A 19,956-nucleotide genomic window follows, 5' to 3' on the forward strand; every position below is an offset into this window, starting at 1 on the left:
CCATGTATTACCATGCTGCTCGGTAACACCCATGGCCCACTGAGAGAAGAGGATGAGGCAGAGCCCGGACAAGAAACAAGAAATATAAACCAGTGAGAAGTGAGCAAGGTTTTTTAGCTGAACTTTGCGTTTCTTTTGTATATTATGTTAAATCAACTCTTGATCAAGCCAAGAGTGGCTTATCCACTCTTGGTGCATCCAATCCTTCAGATGTGTTGAGTTTAGCTCCAGATTTAACTCTTTGTTCCCTCACATTCTCCAATGCTGAATATTCACCTGTGCTCGCTGAACTCTTCTGATGCAAAACCTTTGGGTTAATGTTTCCACAAAACAGGTTTCCTACAAGTTCCCTCTGCTTCCAGCCAGCCTCGGAGGGCAGTGGGAGAAAAGTAGTGTTTCAGGGCCTGCTCTCCCACGTGGGATCCAAAAATGGAGCAGCATAATAATCAAATGGGTGGCACAAACTGAGCGTTTGAGAACCTGGAAGGAACTTTTGTTTCCAATTCAGCTTTCAAAAGAGGCAAAAGGCCAACGGCTTTCACATTATTTATTCCAACCCATTTTCCCATCCTTCCTTGAGGCTCAAACAAAAGTGGCCCACGCCGAGCCCTGCAGATGGATTAGCAATCAAGCACACAGCTGCACATACCTGGCACTGGAGTGTTCGTGCTAGCCAGCCTCCGAAGAGCAGACCTCATTTTTACTTTTTGGGTGCTGGAATGTGGGAGTGGGTGGAAGGGCCAGGATATGAGCAGCCTCTGCAGATGTTTCACCAGAAGGAAGTGAATCTATAGTTTAGGCAATCCAATTTACTTGGATCTCCAGATTTGTTTTGTTGGAGGGCTTTTGAGTTTTGCTGGATTTTCTGGTGGAGGTTTGGGCTGTAGCTTGTTTTTTTAGAACTGATTTTCCTTTCTCACTTTCTGTAGTCTTCCTGTCCTCTTCTTGGGACTGTCATGATTGTATGGAATTGAGGAGCTGACCTTGCCACATGAGCAACGAGAAATATGGCAGGTTGCTTCCAACGTAAAAGTCTTCATCATATCACTATGGCTAGCAGCTTTATCATCCTAGATAGACCTTGAAAGCCCTCCCCTAATTAATTTCAAAATGTTGGTCATTATTCATAAGGACTGACCCATTGAATACCAGCTAAGTGTGACAGCTCAGTGCATCTGTTAATCCGAGGGAACAGTCTGCTGGACGAGAAACTCCCCTCCAAAGCAACAGAGAGCTCAAAATACTGGCAGCAGGTCAGGTAAAAAGTCATAGGCTTGTTGGAACTGTGAGCTTGACTCTGTTGAAAGGTTTGCACTTGAAACCTGGCCGATGGTGGGCTTGAAACCACACACCCCACATATGGCTCCACCTAGACAAGGAGCATGGCAGGGGCTGCCAGATCAGAGTTAGAGTTCCGTTGAGATTTGGGCTTTTTTCAAGTGCAGAAATTCATGGAACAAGAAACAGAGTGAGCTGGAAACAAAAGGCCAGGGGCTGGATTTGCCCAGAGGAACACGATGTTGAGATGGGCAATGGGACTCCATGAGGAGGAGCTTTCTGCTGGCCGTAGAAATGCCCAGCCCAGCAGGAATGCTTTGTCCTCTCTGTGCTGAGCAAAGGTCTTCCTCCACAGGAAATACAAGGATTGCCTCAAGGTGCCCTCTGTGCAGCCAAACCCCTTCTTTGTGCATGTGCTTGGAGATCAGCAGAATGTTGCAGGGAAGGTGCTGCGTGCCTGTGTGCACACACCAGGTTGTAAAAATCTGCGAAAGCCTTTCACAGAAAACTGATGGGCAGGCCTCCCTGTAATGCAAAGCAGCCTGTGGTCTGTTTGCACTTGGAAAGCTTGGAAATGGGAGTGAGGTCTGTGTTGGCACCGGGAAAATCTTGAATCCTCACAGCCAGCAGTGCTGGCAGCCGGAGATGATCATTGTCAATAATACGCAGGAAGATTGTGCTCCATTGTTGCGGCTCATTATTAAATTACATAATTTTCATTTTTTCCATCCTTAAGCTTTACCACTTAAAATGGTTTGTCCTATGCAATCAAAATGTGATCCTTGAGCCTCAGCTCAAAAACCCAATAACAATGAGCATTCTCTGGAATGGAAAAATAAAAAGAAAATTAAGGGACTCCATAGTAATTCACTTAAATATGTGTGTAGGATCTAACCAAGAGCCTGATACAAAAATACTGAGTGATCTGCATCCAGACCACCGCTTTGAAGGCACAGACTCAATATCTTGGTGCTAGGTCAGCCTGATCTCCTGACCCCAGGGAAAAATGCCTCTGGCATGAGGTGGGGCAGCAGGCAGGATAATTTTCTCAAGGATTTTACTGGCTCTCTGATGAGAAGTTTGATCACAATTTAAGCTCCCCAGTATAGCGTTCACAATGGACTTCAAGTTTTGACATGGTGATCCCTGTGGCTCAGCTGAAGAGAGGTAACTTTTAAAGTGAAGTTCATGCAATTGCTTGTGATGGTGTCAGTGAATGCCAAGATGTGGATACTCAAGTGTTATGAGTTCAAAACTGACAGAATTGCTTAATTGGTATGATTGCTTTTATAACACACCAGGCAGCCATGGGGGAGCGGAGCTGAGTATTAGAGAGCAGGAAAGAATTTGGACTGACAAGGAACAGCTTTGTCTAAGCCCAGTTATCCTACTCCACCAAGAATTAGTTGCTAATGGGTCCAAGTAAGTGCTCAAATAATTTTATTTTTTTTCCTCGTGCTAGCAGCTCTCTGTGGTACACACTCAAGTGTGCTGTGAAAAGTTGCTGCAACTCATTGCCCTGAGATTTCAGCTAACCACCAGGCTCTGCTGTAGTCAATGCCTTTGGATGCTCTTCTCCTTTTTGGATCCAGTTTGTGCTTGGTTTAATTTGTGGATTTAAATCCAACATCATGTCCTTCTCTCCCACTACTAATGACAGGTCTTACGGTGTCTGAGTTTGGATTTCCAGCCAAGGTTTGGTTTCTTGGCCCTTCTGTCCCAAGGCCTGAGCTGCAACCTGCCTTTTCTTGGTACTTTCACTTGCCAAAGTCTGGTCTTTGCTAGCTACTGGGAATTGCATGGATTGCCTCCTTCCAGGCCAAATCAGAACTGATGAAAACCAGCAATGCTGCATTAAAAACCAAACTGAAACAAAGCAGTCTTTTTTTTTTTTTTTTGAGGTGCCCTGGGCCAATCTCTTTTTGTCAGGTAGAGATGACAGGAAATTTGTGCGTTCTCCCAAAAGCAACATCAGAGATTTTACCAGTTTGGGGGCTTTGTTTATCCTTTTTTGAGCAGGGAGAGCCCAGAATACCCAAAGTGGAGAGAGGAAGCAACAGCATGAGCCCACACACACTGAGAGGAGGAAGCAGGGACAGGATTTCAGCAGACCAAGCTGCTGCGTCGGAAGGATCCACTTAAGACCCAGTGATTCATGCTGAAAAAGTTGTTCTACTTTTTCAGTCTTTCTTCCACCCCCTGCCTCTTTGTTTGGTTGTGTTGCATTGCTCCTGGGACATCCAGGGTGACAATATGGCAATTGTTCCTTCAGGAACAGGCCTCAATGAAACAGTGCAGAAAAAGTGACACGGCAAGAAAATATGACAAATATTCTGTACTTCTGTGTGGAATACTGCCATTTCCTGGTGTGTATTCCTGAGAAGAAATACACCCATCAAGATATTTGTTTCAAGCAGGGAGTTGCCAGTTGTGTTTCTCCTCTTTCTGAGAATCTAAAGCTCAGATCTCTCCCTTGCCTGCCCTGTAAGGAGCAAATGCACCCAATATCAATTATGTTTTTAATCTCTAAGACCCAGTCTCCAAATGTATTTGTGTCTGTGTGTACACACGAACTGTTTTCCCTTTGTCTTCCTATCCAAAATGCAAAAGCATCTCAGATGTTGTGATTCCTCCGGGTTTTTCCCCCGTGGGAGGATGGAAACATGTAACATTATCTTCTAGCTGCCTACTGCCAGTCTCCGAAATTAGCATTTCAGTGACTGAAAGGTAGTTAGTTTCCACACACACACCAAAAAAAAAAAAAAGATAAAAAGGAGAAGAGAAAAAGGAGGGTTAGTACAAAGATGACACTAATAGTAATAGGAGATGAGGGAGAGGGTACAGGATATGTTGGATTACTAAATGAAAACTGTGATTTTACCAGATGTGCTAACAGAACAATGAAAGGCGCTTTTACAGAATAAATTAAGTCTTCGAGTTTTTGTAATTAGCTACCTCAAGAAAGAAAAGCCTCACAGGACATGCTAACACAGAGTTAAAGGATAACTCTTTTACTATCCTAAATCTGTTTTTTTAGTTTTTTATGTCTGGGATATTGTCCAGATGAACAAGGGCAGAGTAGGTGCTATTGGATGCAAAACTGAAGAACAACACAGACACTCCAACCTCATGTTAATTAATGGAGTCTGTTGTTTATGGCTGTCATGCCAACAAATCACCCGTTGCCCAAAAATTAATCACGTCTCCTGTATGGGGCTGCAGCCCAGGTGGCTTGGCTTCACCCTTCCAAGAGGGATAGCCAGGGCTGGAGCCATGTTTCGGCAGCTGGCTTTGCTAGGCTCAGCTCAGAGAGGCAGGATTTGGAGGAGCACTAAGGAAAAAAGTCTAAAGAAAACTTTAATCCTTTCTTTTTCTTGTTCTATATCAAAAGACTCCATGTTTTTCTTTTGGCTGAAGATATTCTTGTCCCAAATCAGTAACACAAGGTTTCCAGTCTTCTTTTGCTATCAGAAAGTTCCTGTCTCTTGCCATGGTAGCGGAGAGGGGATACGGTGGAAATCTTGGTCTTGGCTCCTTCTTTCCAGCTGAGCTCTTTCAGAGTCTATAGCTGGGTGAAAAGATTTGCTCTGTACTGCTCTTGTGAGCAGAAACCTCAGAGAGCTGCCAGGTGCCTGTGGAGGTCAGGGGGGCACTCACTGATGTGTGCCCATTTCCTTCAAGAAGCTTCTCAGGTTGGCATTGTGGGGCACCAGTGGTGTCACGTCAGGCACGGAACAGTCAGTGCGACCCAACATCCAAGTAATGAAGTGCATCAAGGATGGACTTGAGTATCCACACCTGGAAGGGACTTGGTCACTGAAATAAGGGCAGATGCAGAGGTGGGAAATCCCTGGGATTTTTCAATTTGTTTCCAGCTTTTTATTTTAAAAGGCCTGGAAAACCTCTACAAAAGCCCTGAGTCAAATCCATTGGGGAAAGAGAGTTGAGAGAGGAAGGACCATATTTTTGAAATTGCACAGAAGATGTTAATAATGTTGAGGGAAGGGATAAAAAACCCAAACTATTTTTTCATTTTTTTGTAGGATTGTAACAGTTTTTGACACATGGTGGAGGAACAGTGAGTTCCCCATTTGGAGTGGGCTCCTTTCACTCGCTTTCATCACCGTGTGACCATGGCTTCCTGCAAAGTCTAAAAGAGATGTTGGCCCCTATTCTGGAATCAAGCATGGATAACAGCCTGATGTTATCCAGTGTGGGACTGCACAACACAGGGCATTTTACCCCTGCTGGGACAGTGGCTTCCCAGATGGCCAACAGGGACAGGTTGGGAATTGCTTCACTGTCTGAGCTCCAGTTGTGGAGGGAGCTGACATCTGATAGTGCTGGAGAGTGGATGAACCAAATTCCTCCGTGTCCCCGTGGCCTTGGGTGCAGCATGGGAGCCACCAACCTGCTGTAGGCACCCTCGTGGAAGCTCTGAATCAGGAGTGCTAAACTCATGGTTACCTTCCAATAATATATTTCTCTTTTTCAGTACTATTTCAAGAAGGTTCTGCCACCTCCCCACCTTTGTTAGAGGATTCCCATCCTCAGTCAGAGTAGCTGCCTTTTTTTGGGAAAGCTGCCCAGGAGGGAAGAGTAGCAACAATATTTATGTGTTTGAGGTTTTTTTCCTGGATGATTTTAGACTTAATTTTTGGAGCATTCACAGGGAAAAATTAACAGTCTCTGCTGATGACTTTGCTTATTTTAAATCAGCAAGGGAGAGGGTGAGAGCAGAGCCCCTGGGGCTGGTTCAGGGCCTTTCCTGCAGGCAGTGTCCTCTGGGTTAGGAAATGTGTCTGCTGGGCACTTAGCAGAGGTGGGTTGTAGTATCCACTGCGTTGGACTCCTGCAAATACTTTAAATAGAACCAGTATTATTTGCTTCCAACAGCACTGGAAGAAATTTTGGGGAAAAGCAGCTTTTTGATTGCTTAAAAAATTACTTCCCTTGTCCCCTAAAGTATTTAAAAGTCAGGGTAAATATCAGTCCTTCATCTCAGCAGAACTACAAACCAGATGCCAAATTTTAGGCACCCATTTTGGAAGCGGGTGAGTCAGCTGCAAGATTTGCAGCTTCCACCTGTGTCCCAGACCCAATACAAAACTGAAACTCCAGAGGATGGTTTTTAACCTTCCTTGCCACAATTAACAATGTTGTGTTTAATATTAAATGCACATTCATTTTTAATCCAGAAGCCTGGTTTTCTGTTTTCAAATAACCCATTTGTAATGGGTTCTTCATCCAAGCAGGGGAAAGACATACTTGGTCCTGGAAGAAACACAAAGAGCATCTTTCTGAATAGCACACAAGTGTGAAAGGAAACATGCAACTGCTGGAGAAATGGAATCATTTGTACTCAGTGAAGGGAAAAAGAAGAAGACAAAAAAAAAAAAAGGAAAAGCTTTTGAAAAGGAGATCTGTGACTGAAGCTCTCCAGAGCTGTTTAACCTGTTGGGGATATTTAGCAGATGAATTCTGACCCACGTTCTCCACTTTGCTGTACCCTGTGACAGAGCGACGCAGCATCTGCCGCTTGTGTTCCTCTCCAGACACGCTCACAATGCCGGAGGAAACGGGGGAGAAAATTATGCAAATTACTCTGAGCAGATTACTTTGACCAGCTGCTCTTCTTCCTCCTCAATCAAAGGTCTGCCTGGGAGAGCCAATCTAGATTATATATGTCAGTTGCATGCTCCGAGGCTGAGCCGCTGCCTTGCAGTTCCTTTTTCCCAAACGGGGACGTTTCTGACAGCTAGGTAAAATGCAAAGCACCGAGGATATCAGTTGCTCAAAGGAGGGCACAAGGGGCTGGGAATTCCTTTTGGGTTTTGTGCAGTAGCACCTCACCACATTGCTTGATGTTTTTTCAGGGCTATTCCCAGAGAAAGTGGTTCATCTCCATGCTAACAATTATTGAATTTTATTATTAAACATGATGAAATGTGGCAGAGAGAGAAAAAATATGAGCAAAAAGGCTCCCTAGACGGTGTGTTCACGGCACGGCCTTAGGTGATATTGTTAAGCACATGGGCTGAAAGCTGAGTAGCTTTACCCTGTGCAGCCAGGGGTGTTGCTGGCTTTTTTTTTTTCTTTTTTTTGTTGCTTTTGCAAAGTGAAATTTATTCATGAACACAAACTGGAGGCCAGCCTGCTGACATGTGTTTCCAAACCCGCCAGACGTGGCCGTGACGTCGCCCTCAGATAGACCCAGAGCTCCAGCCATGTCCAGGCTCTCTCTCCCTGGCTTCTCCTGCCACATGCTGCCTACCCTGTGTCTTTAACAGTGCTCAGAGTCCAGAAAAGACTCCACAGCTTCATAAATGATTAATATATTCTTCGTTAAAAAGAAGATAAAGAATGCTGCTGCGCCAGAGAGCACCTAACCCTGGCAGAAAAAAATACAGTGCTGTCACAGTCTGGTGGCAAGCCAGACTTCACTGCCTTAAATCACCATTAAGGTTTTCCCCAAGTTTGATGGAAACTTCGCTTTTTTTAATCCCATATACAAATCAGAGCAAGTCCCATGTTAGCATGTGATAAAACACACACACATAAATATGGGGAGCTGAGTGTGGCTGCAGAGCAGTGGGGATGCATCCCCCGGAGGCTGCAGTGCCAGGCAGGGAGCCCTCACTGAGCTTTAGACAGATTAATAATTCTCGTGCCCTAGTTTATTTTTCATCAGTCCTATCGCACGGATTTTTCCCAATGGATGCCAGAATTGCTGAAGATTTTAGCATTTCAATATGCATCCCCTCCCCTGAATTTCTGATCTGATTCAGCAGGTACTGAGGACCCACCAAACAGGCACGCAGTACCCAGGCCTGGAGTTGCTTTGCTGAGCTGGAGTCTGGAGTGTGTGGTGTCACAGCCTGGCTCACTGTTTTACTGTTCTTACCTGTTTTGTGTTCCCCAGTTAATATGGGAGTGGCTGTGATTAGTGTAAATAAAAAGGGAGTCAAGCCAGCAAATTTTAATGAGTGGGCCAAAGATTTGTAGCCAAAGCTGTGTGTGTTGAGATGCTCAAGGCAGTCAGCACAAAGATGCAGACCTCTCCCTGCTTCCCATCAGCACTTGCCAGTGGTGAGGATGGCAATTTTAAAATTTAAATAAGAAAAAATAATTTTAATTTATTAAGCATGTGGTATGAAAACTAGATAAGTTAATGCAACTGAATACAGCATTCTTTTTTTCCTTCTCCTGGTCTTTAGGTGCTTTTAAAAAGGTGTTTCCTCATATTATTCTGGGTTTACAACCATGATTTGATTTTAGCAAAAGTAATACTATTGTTCAGAAGTAATATTATTGTTTATGCTGTTGTTTTGTGTACCATGCCCTTAACTTCCTTCGCAGAAAATGTTTATAAAAAGGAGACAGTGACAAATAAAGCCCACTGCAGGTTTGCCCTGTTATTTCTGGATTGTAGATCTTGCCTCAGTGTGAGCTGACCGAGGAGTCTGTGGGACTTGCTGCTCTATCTAATTTCTGCTTGCTGCTGGGTAAGTCTGAGCAGCCCCTGTTCAGAGAAAAGCTGCAATTATAGCTGTGATCTTGACACCAGAGTTCACCTGCATTTTGGGAGAAGTTTGTGGAGGTTTGGAAGCTAATGAGCTGCAGCCAAAGCAGGGGGAGCTCTGCAGCCACTTCTTTAGGGGGGTTGATACTCCTTGGCACTGGGTGTTCTTCAGCTTTTCTGTCTTGCTCTGGCTCACAGAGTGCATGTTCTCTCTTTATTTCTCCAAGCCTTGGCTCTACTCTGCATTATCAGGGCTGTCTTGTATTGATGGAATGAAAGTTAGCAGTGAAAAAAATCCCCAGCCCTTGAGATATGATGAATTAGCTGCAATTTCAGTGGTAAAAATGGTCTCTCGTAGCTGGCTATTAACTACACTCTGGTGAATACATTTTCATGCAAGAGATGGTTTGCTATTTCAAAGGAGTCTCATTGAGACTTGATCAAGTTATTTTCAAGAGTTTAAAGTATTATTAGCTGGTAAATCCTGCTGCTCAATTTTACAGTCACGTTTTTTATTTGCTGTTGCTTCTCTGTGTATATTCTGGGTGGGCACTGAAGGAAAAGTGGAGCTAACTACCCTGGAGAAACGGGAAACATAGAAATACTTCCCTGTTACCCTGGGTTTAAGGAAGTATGACCTTGTATTTCATGGTGCTGCAGAGAAGCTGGAAATCACTCCCTCACCAGCACTCCTGCATTTCTAAGCTGCAGCCAGGATTCTCCTTATCTTTCACAGAGAACAGACACTGATGTGCCATCATGGGTCACTTGTTAAAAGTCTGTTTGCTATTTTTAACACTCAGTCAAGGGGTTTTTTGTTTTGTTTTTAGATTAATAAGGAAAGGAAAAATCTTGCCAGAATGGTAGCTCAAAAAGTTCATTAAAACGAATACTGTCAGATCAACATCTCTAGGAGAGGCAAGAGAGCTGAGGTTGCTGCCTGAGAGCCCATCAGGAATGGCTGGTCCTGAGCAAGTCTGGGAGATGGACGTTACTGAAGAGCCACAGATCAAAGCAATTCATAATTGGCAATTCAGCAGAGTGGCTAATGAGTTCTGTATTTAACAGCTACCCGCTCACCTGAAGAAAGAAGTTTCTTTCCAGGTCTGGACTAGCCTGGACTGTTTCTGCAAATGATCTGAGGGCATCTTGTGTGCACTAATGCCATCGGAAATTTGAAATCTGTAAGGTATTGGATCATCCTGCATTTACTGTGGCTCTGCAGGGAACCTTAATTACAGAGAGGAAATGACTTGCCGACATTTGCACTTTCCTGCCTTGCCATTGAATTCATCATGGTCAGTGTTTTCCTTGTCTACCTTCAGTTTACTCGGGCTGTAACCTCAGTGGATCCTTCACTCAATCCTAGTTAGCCAGGCCAGTGCCTGATTAGGAGATGTCCAAAGGAAAACTCACATGGTGAATAATTTCTGTTGAACCAAAATTTTTAGGGACACGTTCTTATTAAAAATACAGCAAATCCACAGTGAAATTCTTGTCCACATTCAGTGAGTAAAGGAACAGCACTAACTTCTGTGCTCTACCTGAGTTCTAGCTCTGGCCTTCCTTGAAACCTATAATTTCAGGTCAATAAAACAGTACTTCAGTGAACTACAGCTATTTTTTCCTGCTTACAGCTCTTTGTCTTCCATCCCAGAATTTACTGCATTTCACTATGGAATATTTGCTGAACAAATGCCTACAAATACAGACAACTGGATGATTGCATGAGCTTGTTCATCCCCAGTTCAGTCAAGTCTTAAAAGACTGGATCTTGTTTTCATGTCTTGAGGAAGGCACTGACTTAATATAAACCTGTCCACTGAAAAGTAGTTTTGAATGTGCCCAGTGCCACTGTGGGCAGGAGATGGGCATGGAGACCTGTTCTGCTGAAGCAAGGCTGACCTGCTGCACCATCTCCTTTTTTCTTTCCTCTGAGACATCACTGGGATCTAAAAGTAATTCTGTCACGGTGGCACATGGCTCTTCCTCTCAGGATGCCTTGTGAGTCAGATCCACATAGGATGAGAATATTTTCTTTTTCAATTCCCATTACTGTCCGTGGCACTTCCAGGGGCACAGAGCCAACAGTGAGAGGGAAGAACAGGCTCTGCTCAGCCTGTCACACTGAGATGCACCAAGGTTTGTTCGCTAAGTTCCTGCTGACTTTAGTACTACACAGGGATGTGGACTTACCCCATTTCCTTTTCAGATGCACAAGCTGAAGCTAAAGCTGGAATTGGTGGTTGCTGGTTTTCCTGGCCTGCAGAGTGAGCTGGTTTCACAGGAGCACCATCAAGGGAGAGTAAGTACAGAACCTGTGTGATCTTAATCACTCCTAAAGCCCACCTTGATGCTTCTGAGCGAGTTCTCGAACGAAGTAAGTAGGCAAGGGCTTCTCTCTCGACTCAATCCTGTAATTCCTTCCCTCTTCTTTCTCTGCCCCCTCCCCAAAATCCCCAGGAAGGCAGTGAAATCTGACAGGCTGCGAGATCAAAGCCCTGCCCTGTTACCAGGTTACCCACCACTAAATCTGCGAGGGACTTGGGGACATTCTCTATGACTGAACAAGTGACTGCTCTGTCCTGGGGGTATAAATCTAATGCAAGCTTGTCAGCATAAGCCTTGTATATTTATGGGAAGCTTTCAGAGGAACTGCACGGGATCAGAGCTTCTGTTCAGCTCCAAGGCACAGCATCCCCAGCACGGCTGTGAATGGAGAGCCGTGTCCCAGGCACGCTCTGCTGCCTCAGTGCCGAGCTCTGCAGAGCAGTGATGCATTTGCACTGATTTGTCACTTCTGGAACCGGTGTAAGAGACCTGGAGTGGGAGCATGAAGGATGGAAGTGACACCAGGGTAAGGGCAAGGAACATTCGCACTATATTTAGGGCAGAAGCAGATAGTGGTAACAATTGCAAGGATCATATATAATGCAGTAAAACTGTCTGCCTGAAATATAAACAAAAGCCCTTTCCTGAGGCAGTGAGGGGTGATCAGTCATGTTGACAGTCTCCTCAGCTAAGCAGCCAGGACATCTCATTCAGAAAGCATGGACCAAGTGTAGGGCATTGCTGATTCCTTTTAAAGCATCCTGGAAACAGCATCTTTGCTCTGCTGCAGAGGAATGTCTTCTCTCCAGATGTTTTACATGAGATTCATGAGTGTGTGCTGGCACCCTGGGTGTCCCCTCCACCCTGAGCAGCATGAAGGTGGTATGTGCCAGGAGGCAGCAGCAAATTGGAGAATTTGACTTAGTTTAGAGTTTGTTCAGAATCTGAGCAACTTGTTCAAGGAGATATCTTGGTCAGCTGTATTGGATCACAAACCAAAACATGATAATTTAACTCCTGGATACGTTCTGTGTCTAAGATACTTCCTTTAGCAAGCAAACCAGCAGAACTCAGTTCTGCACAAATATGCCTCAGAACTGAGGAATGGGCTCTGCTTTGATCTGCCCTTTCACATATTTTTCTTTCAGCTCACATGGAGCAAATGGAAAAACTTCAATATCCTTCCTATATTGTTTTTCCCCTTTCCCAAGAAATCCCTTTTTGGCCTCTCTCAGTGAGAAGACGCTGGCTGGATCTCAGCTAGTACATTTATACCTATATTGTGCTAAGAAGGAAAACTGCTCTCATTCTTCAAGGAGCAGAAAGGAAGCAGATGCCATCCATTGCTTCCCAGCATAATTCCCACATTTTGGAGAGCATCATCTTCTCCAGGCAGCACCAATAAAATAGTGACAGAGAGCCCTGTGAGCTCCAGGCTGCTCTGTGTGCTCCCTGTCCTTTGCTAATTCTTTACCTGGTCTACTTTTAAAAGCTTCAGAAGAATGAAATTCCACCCTGAGATATCCAGATACAATCCAAGAATAAACCCTTCAAAGTGGTAGGAGGAAGGTAAGAGATACAGGGGGAACCTGATCCCCAGCCTCCACACACAGGGAAGGCGTTTGATTGCAGTTTTATTGTTCCTCATGTCAAAACTGATGGACTGCCAGGAGCAAGAGGCTGTCCCTGGGGAAAAGTGGCCCAAGGCTGGGCTAACCGTGACTCCTCTGGGTCCAAGAGCAAGTGTCAGGGAGAGGCTGGGGGTGGGACTGCTGGCAGCTGTGATGCTGAGCTGCTGTGCATTACTGAGGCTCCCAACAGCAAAGTGCCCCTTTCCTATCTGCTCCCAGCCTTGGCTACCAGCCCTTCATTTACACACATAATAAATTCACTTGTTAATTAGAAGAAGTAAATATGATGAGCTTTTGATATAGTTCAAAGGAGCAATAGCCAGTTTCTTGATTCCCAGGTTGGCAGCCGTCCTTCCTGTGTGCCCCAGAATCAAAGTGCAGCTCTTGCTCCAGCAACTGTCAGGCTTTTTACATCTTTTGATCAAGAGCCTGGCTGCAGAAAGAGGAAAAACCAACACCCAACTGTTTGGATCTTTTTCCCTACAATTATTATCACATCCATTACTCAGCAGAAGCCTGGGATGCCCTTTCATTCTTACACAAATACTTTCTTTTGGGATTCATTTAAAGTTTCCTTGTGCATGAAGTGGTCACTTGTCAGCCATCCACCTGAAGGGGTGAGGCAGAGAAAGCATAGTCAGCTAAAAGGGAACCCTGACTTCAAGCATTTATAATGAATATTGACAAAAAGAGGGGGTGGGGAGGAGTGGGAATCAAAAGCTCGAAAATTGCTGATTAGGCAAAAGCTGACTGCCTCCTGCCTATGGAGAAAATGGCATCATTAGAGGGATGCAACAGGACTGGCATTATGCAATGCCTGGTCAGGAGCAGAGAACAGCACAGCAGTAACTCCCACTCAGACCAGAAAAGCAGGAGATTGCCCTTTTGTCTGACTCGTGAAATTTCAGTCCTGGAAAATCCCAGGCTATGGTGGTCCCCAAACTGGATCACCCCTGTGGTCTGGGAAGCCAGAGGTGCCCCACAGACCAACACCAGGATCCCTGCAGCAGGCACGAGCAGGGGATTCTGCCTCCCTGTCACAGATCACAGCAAACCTGAGTTAGTTAAGCCGTGGACTCTGGTGTTTCTCTTCCTTCTCATGTTTTACCACTAATCCAAGGGTACAAGTGAACCCATAGACCAGGTGACTCAAGCATGGACTGGGATGGAGCAGCACCTCGAGTTCCTGGAGACCTGCAGTGAGCCTGGAACTGGGGACACAGAGAGCTGAGCATCCTGCACCGAGCCTTCCCTCTGCACATATTTAATGGCGAGCAGGGTTGGGGGTGCCAGGGATGACCATCCTTTATTGGCTGTTAGGTGCCTCCCAAGTGACAAATGGTGCTCTCAGGCTGCCTGTGTGCACAGCACAGAGGAAAACCAGCAGGGCTGGGACCTCCTTGTGTGGCTGTGCCAAGAGAGATGGAGATCACCAGTTACTTTTTTTTTTTTTTAAACAATCTCTAAGCATTTACTGCAAGTCAGGACTGGAAGTACATGCAGCACTGCTTCCCATCTACTCTCCTCTGCACCGAGCAGACCCAGGCCCCTGGGATATGGATTTCAAGAGCAATAAATTCACTCTAAAAATTTAAAGAGGATGACGCAGAATACTTCAAAAAAACCCAAACAAACCAGCTCCACACAATAAAAGCCATTTCTCTCCTGATGTCTCTCTCTAGTTACAGCATGACACATCAAGGTCAGATACCCTGTCCCAGAGGAGCTTGGCTTTGTGGAGGGTGAGAATCATCCCCTAATGGTGTGTGATGGCTGATGTTTCATAACGATAAACTACTTATATAAAACCCAGGGTTCTCAGAGTGGGACACCATTTCCAGCAAGTGTTCCTTCTCACAGAGCAGGAGGCCCCGAGCTGAAGTGCCTTCAGGAGGTAGGAGGAGTCAAAGAGAGGTTTAATCTGTGATTGCTGGTCCCAGGCCCTGCTCCCGTGTCTGACTGCATCCCTCGTGCCAAGGAGAGCTCCCATCTGCAGCTCAACAAATCAGCCATTCATACAAAAGAAGAAGGTTCTTCTATGGCAGAAGCTGAACTCAACAGCAAGAATAATAATCCATATGTTTGTAATTGTGGTTAGCTCCTCTGGAAGATAAAACTCAGAAAGCTCTGCTGGAGCATCACAAATGCAGCAGCACTCAAGGCTCCTGATGCTCTCAGTCAGGAAAGGGGATGGAAGAGGGAGCCTCTCCCTTCCTGGAGCATTTCCACCCCACCAGTCTCCTCCATGGCTTGTTTGGTTTCGTTTATTTTAGAAAAATCTCTTTTTTTTCTTTTTGCTTTAATGCAGTGAGTTTTCTTGTGCGTAGTCTCCTAAATGAATGCACAGGCTGTTTCTGGCGTGCTTTAAACCTTCATGCATTTTTAATGATTTACAAGGAAAATAATTTTTTCTCTCTTTCTCTCTTTCCTTCTATTCCCCCCCTTTTCCTCCTTCTTGATTCCCTTTTTCTTTCCTTACAGAAAAAAAAAAAAAAGTAATGACTTAATACATATCAAGTGGAATTGCTGGTTTGTGGTGACGGCTTTATAATTCCAGGTTCAAGTTTTTTCTATTTAATTATGCACTATAATTCTCATGAACTATAATGCAATAACAAAAGCATGCACCAGGGTCGGCACAAGCCTGTTCTTTATTAGCGTGGGTATGGGTACTGTGCTTTATGTGTGAAATAAAATATTTGGACCTAATGCTGAGTCTGTTTCTTTAGAATTACACAGAGCACTTCTTCCTCTCAAACACTGAAGCTGAGGCTCTCTGTTCCCTGTCTGGCATGTTTCTCCCCTGATAAATTCAGTTGTACTTCATTTCGTGAAGACCTTATTTGTTTGTAACTGCCTTTGTAATGCCTTAATTGAATAGAGGGTTCATACATTAACCTGAAGTCCTCTATAGTATCTTAGTTTATGAAGGTTAAAAGTGATTAACTGATGAGAGGCTGCTTGCTGTAAATATTGACATTTCCCCAACCTGCCAGCATTTTGATTAGCTCCTGAAGTTGCCTTAACATTTTTGTTTATCAGGTTATCAGCATTTCCAAAAGCTTATAAACATCAGGACTTTTCTCATGCCAATTAATGTCTCAGACCCTGAGGGCAGTGCAAAACAATAAATGGTGAGTACATTCATCACCTTTGAATGAGAGTATGTGTGTAATATTAAAGCTGACTGTAAATATTTGCACAAATGGGACTAATTGTGCAAAAATTATTCTCTCAGGCACTGTATTTCCTTTTCATTCACTTTTGGCGATAATGTTTGTAAATCATTTTGGTTTTTGGAAAGAATACTATCTGGAGCAAGCAGGACTGCTTTTTACAGCTGCAAATGGTTTATTTGCAGGATTCTGCCTTTCCCAAAAGCAGCTTGGATTTGATAGCAAGTGCTGGTGAACTTTGTAACGTTTGTAGCCGGTGTTTTAGAGAATTCCTCTGAAATCTGCCTTTGGTCCTGGCTCTAATTTCCACAGCATTTCCATAAGTGTTGCTGGCAATGAATATTTAACCCTTCTGCTTACCAGAGTCTCGTAGAGATTAAAAGTTCCCAGGCCTGTAAGAAGTCAGATTTTGTGAGATGGTTACCTTTGAAATGCCTTGGGAGTAGCAAAATGATATCAGGTAACTTAAGTAACCTGTCATGCAGCTTGTAAAGTCAATTATGTCTATTTATATATATATATAAAATAAACGAATAAAATGTACCTTTAGCACTCTTTACTGCAAATTTCTCACAGGTGACAGATTCACAAACAGGAGAGGAAACCCTCCCAAACACTCAGGAGTAGTATCAGGGGCAGTTAACCAGGGCAGCGTGGCTGGGTGGCTCCCTGGGCTGGGAGCTGCTGGGATGTGCAGAGCTGCTGCAGCCCCCCTGGGCTGGGAATCTCAGGTAAAAACCCTCCTTGCCCCTTCCCAAGCAGCTCCCAACAGCTCCCAGCTTCTTTATTTTAAATTAAACCTTGCTATTGAGGGTCCAGGATCCATCATTTGTGTGCCTGTTCCCACCTACAGATGTGGGGAGGGGGCTGCCTTGCTCTGTATCAATTTGGTTTTTTTATAATCTGTTTTCGTGGTTGTGTTTTCCTTTAAAACTGTGATTTGATCTGCCCAAAAGTGTTTGTTTTAGAGTTTGGGGATTCTGAAAATCTTCCTAATGAAGCTGAGGTTTCATCTCTGGCCATGCACATGAATAATACTTCTGAAGTACTTGCAAGAGAAACAATTTAATATCTAAAAATATTTAAAGCAATTATTCTATTCCAGGTTAGGGGAAGTACAAAGTTTGTGCTTCTATTTGTTCCTACCCAAACAATTTAATATGAATTTTTTCATTTCTGTCATCCTGGTCTGAACTTCTTAAGGGCTTATGTTGCATTAAAGGCATGAATGATGAAAATATTAGTTATGGATTCATAAACCTCACCCTTGAGAGCTGTGACATGTTTCAGACTCACTTGTAAGTGGACCGAGAATTTCACAGCAACTCCAAGAGCTGTGACACCATCAAGGAGCAGCTGCAAAGAAAGCTGTGTGCTGAAACTTGTGGTGAAGCATAAAATCGAGGAAGAATTTTTTTTTGGTATTAGGTGGCAAATCTAAGAATTATTTAGCTTACCAATATTTCACTGATTCAGAGCAGTTTTCAGCAGACAGTGAGATGTGATGGCTTTGACTGAGTTCTGCTCAGTTCTGCTCCATCCCTGACTGCTTTTACTTTCCCACAAGTCCTTAGTTTAACCAAGCCTTTTTTTGCTCCCTCCATGTCATTCCCATTCAGCCACAGGAAATAAACATCTGGACACAGACACCCTTCTGCTCCATCAGCCAGGAGGGCAAGCAAGCACCAGGCCGAGTTCTCCAACCAACGCATTGTCCCGTTTCTCAGGAGAGGAAGAGGGTAAATAAATCACCTTCTTTTATGTATAAATGCCATTTATACTGAAACTGTGCTGCATTTTAATAAAAACTCTATAAGGTGTGCTGCTTTAATCTTAAGAGGACAATGTCTTTACCTTTTTTTTTGCTACTTGATGTGTTCCTAAGGGTGTGTTGCACATTCAGCTGCTGGTTTACTGCTGACAGAGGACCTTTTCATTTTTAAGCTGTCTTTGATATGTCCTTTTTCTACTTTCGTGCTCAGGCTTTAAAGTGAACCCACGGGCTGAGTGCTGCAAAGGTGGAGTGGCTTCCTAAATGCTCTCCCTGAGCCTCATATGTGTGGAAAAAATGTGTTGCTGCCTGCTCTAAGGGGTGGGCACTGTAACTGGGTGGGAAAGCCGAAGGCATTGCCAACATCTGCCTGGCATTAAGGCAGGCAGGTTCCAAAGGCAAGAAACTGCCAAGTTCCTCTGGAAGCGAATGGGTGTGTGCCATCCCTTTGAACTCCTTGCAAAATCCAGGCTCTGTTTAATGGGAAAAGGAAGCTTAACCTTTTTGTGTCAGCTCCACCTCCCTCACCTCTTTATGATGCACTGAAAAGTAACCCTGCACCTCCCTGAAAGAGCAGATCTCCCTGAACACCCATCCTGCCAGGATGAGCCGCTTCCATGAGTCACGGCTGTAGAGGCTTCCCATGCTTTTGACTGAAAGGTGTTTAATGAATTTCGTCTTAAATATATCCTGAATTAGTAACAGCCAGGCAGATGTAGCTTTTCTGGTGTTGGGTGTCAAAAAAGAAGTGTTTTTTTTTAAAAAGGCACTTTACACATCTGAGCCTCTGGAAGGATGAAGCCAGGGTGTTTTCCTGGGAGCAGAGCTTCTCCTCTGCCACTCTGGATCCCATCTCAGCAGCAACAGCCCCATCTAGTCCTGTTACCTGGCACTGGCTTGCAGCACCGTGACACCCTGTGGCATGGCACAGCCAGCCCTGCTGGGATGGATTATTGATGCTGAGGAAATGGGAGTGTTACAAGGGCTTTGTTTAGAGCCACTGAGCCAAATAACAGCGCAGAAGTAGCTAAAAGCAGGGAGTGCCCATCAATTCACAAATGCTCTTCTTAAGCCATTGATTTAGATGTCTGGCCATTTATTCCAGTGGCCCAAACCTTCAGCTGTATTTTTCTTGTATTTGCAGTGGTGACTGCGAGTGTTACAGGGAATCCTGTGGAGAAAGCAGGACCTCAAAGGCAGCTGCAGAGGAGCATGGCCTGGAAAGCTGCTCTCAGAGCCTAAAGGAGGTGGGGAGAAAAAAGGGATGTGTGTGTCCCCATGAACCTGTCTCCAGCCCCCAGGGAAAACAAGGAGCAAATCCTATCGCTAAAGAAATCTGTAAGGTTTTTGTGTCTCCTGTAAGTCGGTGCAAGCTGACATCCAAGGTTGAGAGGATCCCCAAAGGCCTGGCAGAAGTGCCTGAGCACACAGCAGCTCCCTGAGCACCGGCTCTGTCTCTCCTCGTACCTGTCACAGCCTCGGCCGCGCAGCAACGCCGCTCCCTGCAAAGATTATCAAAGCCATAAAAACGCCAGCTGCTGTATTTCAGCTCTGTAAACGACATGTGCACAACACTCTCCTCACGGCCTGTACAACCAGCAAGGGCTGCCCTTGGCTTTCTGCTTGGATGGCAACCGGGATGTCTCCCACTCTCCTGACACAGAGCTGCGCTTCAGGCACCTCCCCAGCATCGCTACCTGCACACAGCTCCAGGTGGAGCTGAGCTCAGAGGGGTTTTGGGGCTCATGAAGGTGGGACAGCTGCACCACTGCTACCAGTTTAAAGTAGGCTGTGATGGCCAAAAGATAGCCAGAGTTTTTAATGCTGGTGGTGTTACCATTGCTTGTGCAGAGTGGGCTGGGTGTCTCAGGTCGCTGCAGCTGCTGGTTTGCTGTGAGCAATATTTAGAAGATATTGCTGCTTCAAGAGATATCTGTCTTAAATGCATCATTAAAGTAATTTGTAGCTCTGGGTAGTAAACCCCTAAGTTTAGGGGGTGAATCTTGTCAGCTGTTGATCAAAAGGGGATCCCTCCACTTGGGACCTTGAAGGGATTAAAAGAGAAGGCAGATGAATAGTGTGGGAATACTGTGGAGTGTGGAGCTGTGTGTGACTGTGGCACCAAGTCCATCAGACCTCCAAGAGCACACTGGGGTTTAACATCCATCCTAGCAAAGCCACAAGAGTTTAGGCAGAGGCCTCCTGGCTCTCTGGGCTGGAGCAGCTGCTCTGTCCCTGTCGCTTATA

At 44.9% G+C, this 19,956-nt stretch overlaps 1 long non-coding RNA gene across 1 annotated transcript; it reads left to right on the forward strand.

The window, feature by feature from the left end:
* The first annotated feature begins 15,813 nt into the window (after positions 1–15,813).
* LOC121657859 lies at positions 15,814–19,745 on the forward strand. Its single transcript, XR_006013733.1, has 4 exons — positions 15,814–15,896; positions 16,515–16,669; positions 17,558–17,677; positions 18,854–19,745. It is a non-coding gene; the product is annotated as an uncharacterized LOC121657859 (long non-coding RNA).
* The last annotated feature ends 211 nt before the right edge of the window (positions 19,746–19,956 follow it).

This window comes from Corvus kubaryi, unplaced genomic scaffold, assembly GCF_017639235.1.
Source record: "Corvus kubaryi isolate FWS band 111438036 unplaced genomic scaffold, C.kubaryi_AGA036_p1.0 split1-37374, whole genome shotgun sequence".
Classification (NCBI taxonomy): Eukaryota; Metazoa; Chordata; class Aves; order Passeriformes; family Corvidae; genus Corvus; species Corvus kubaryi.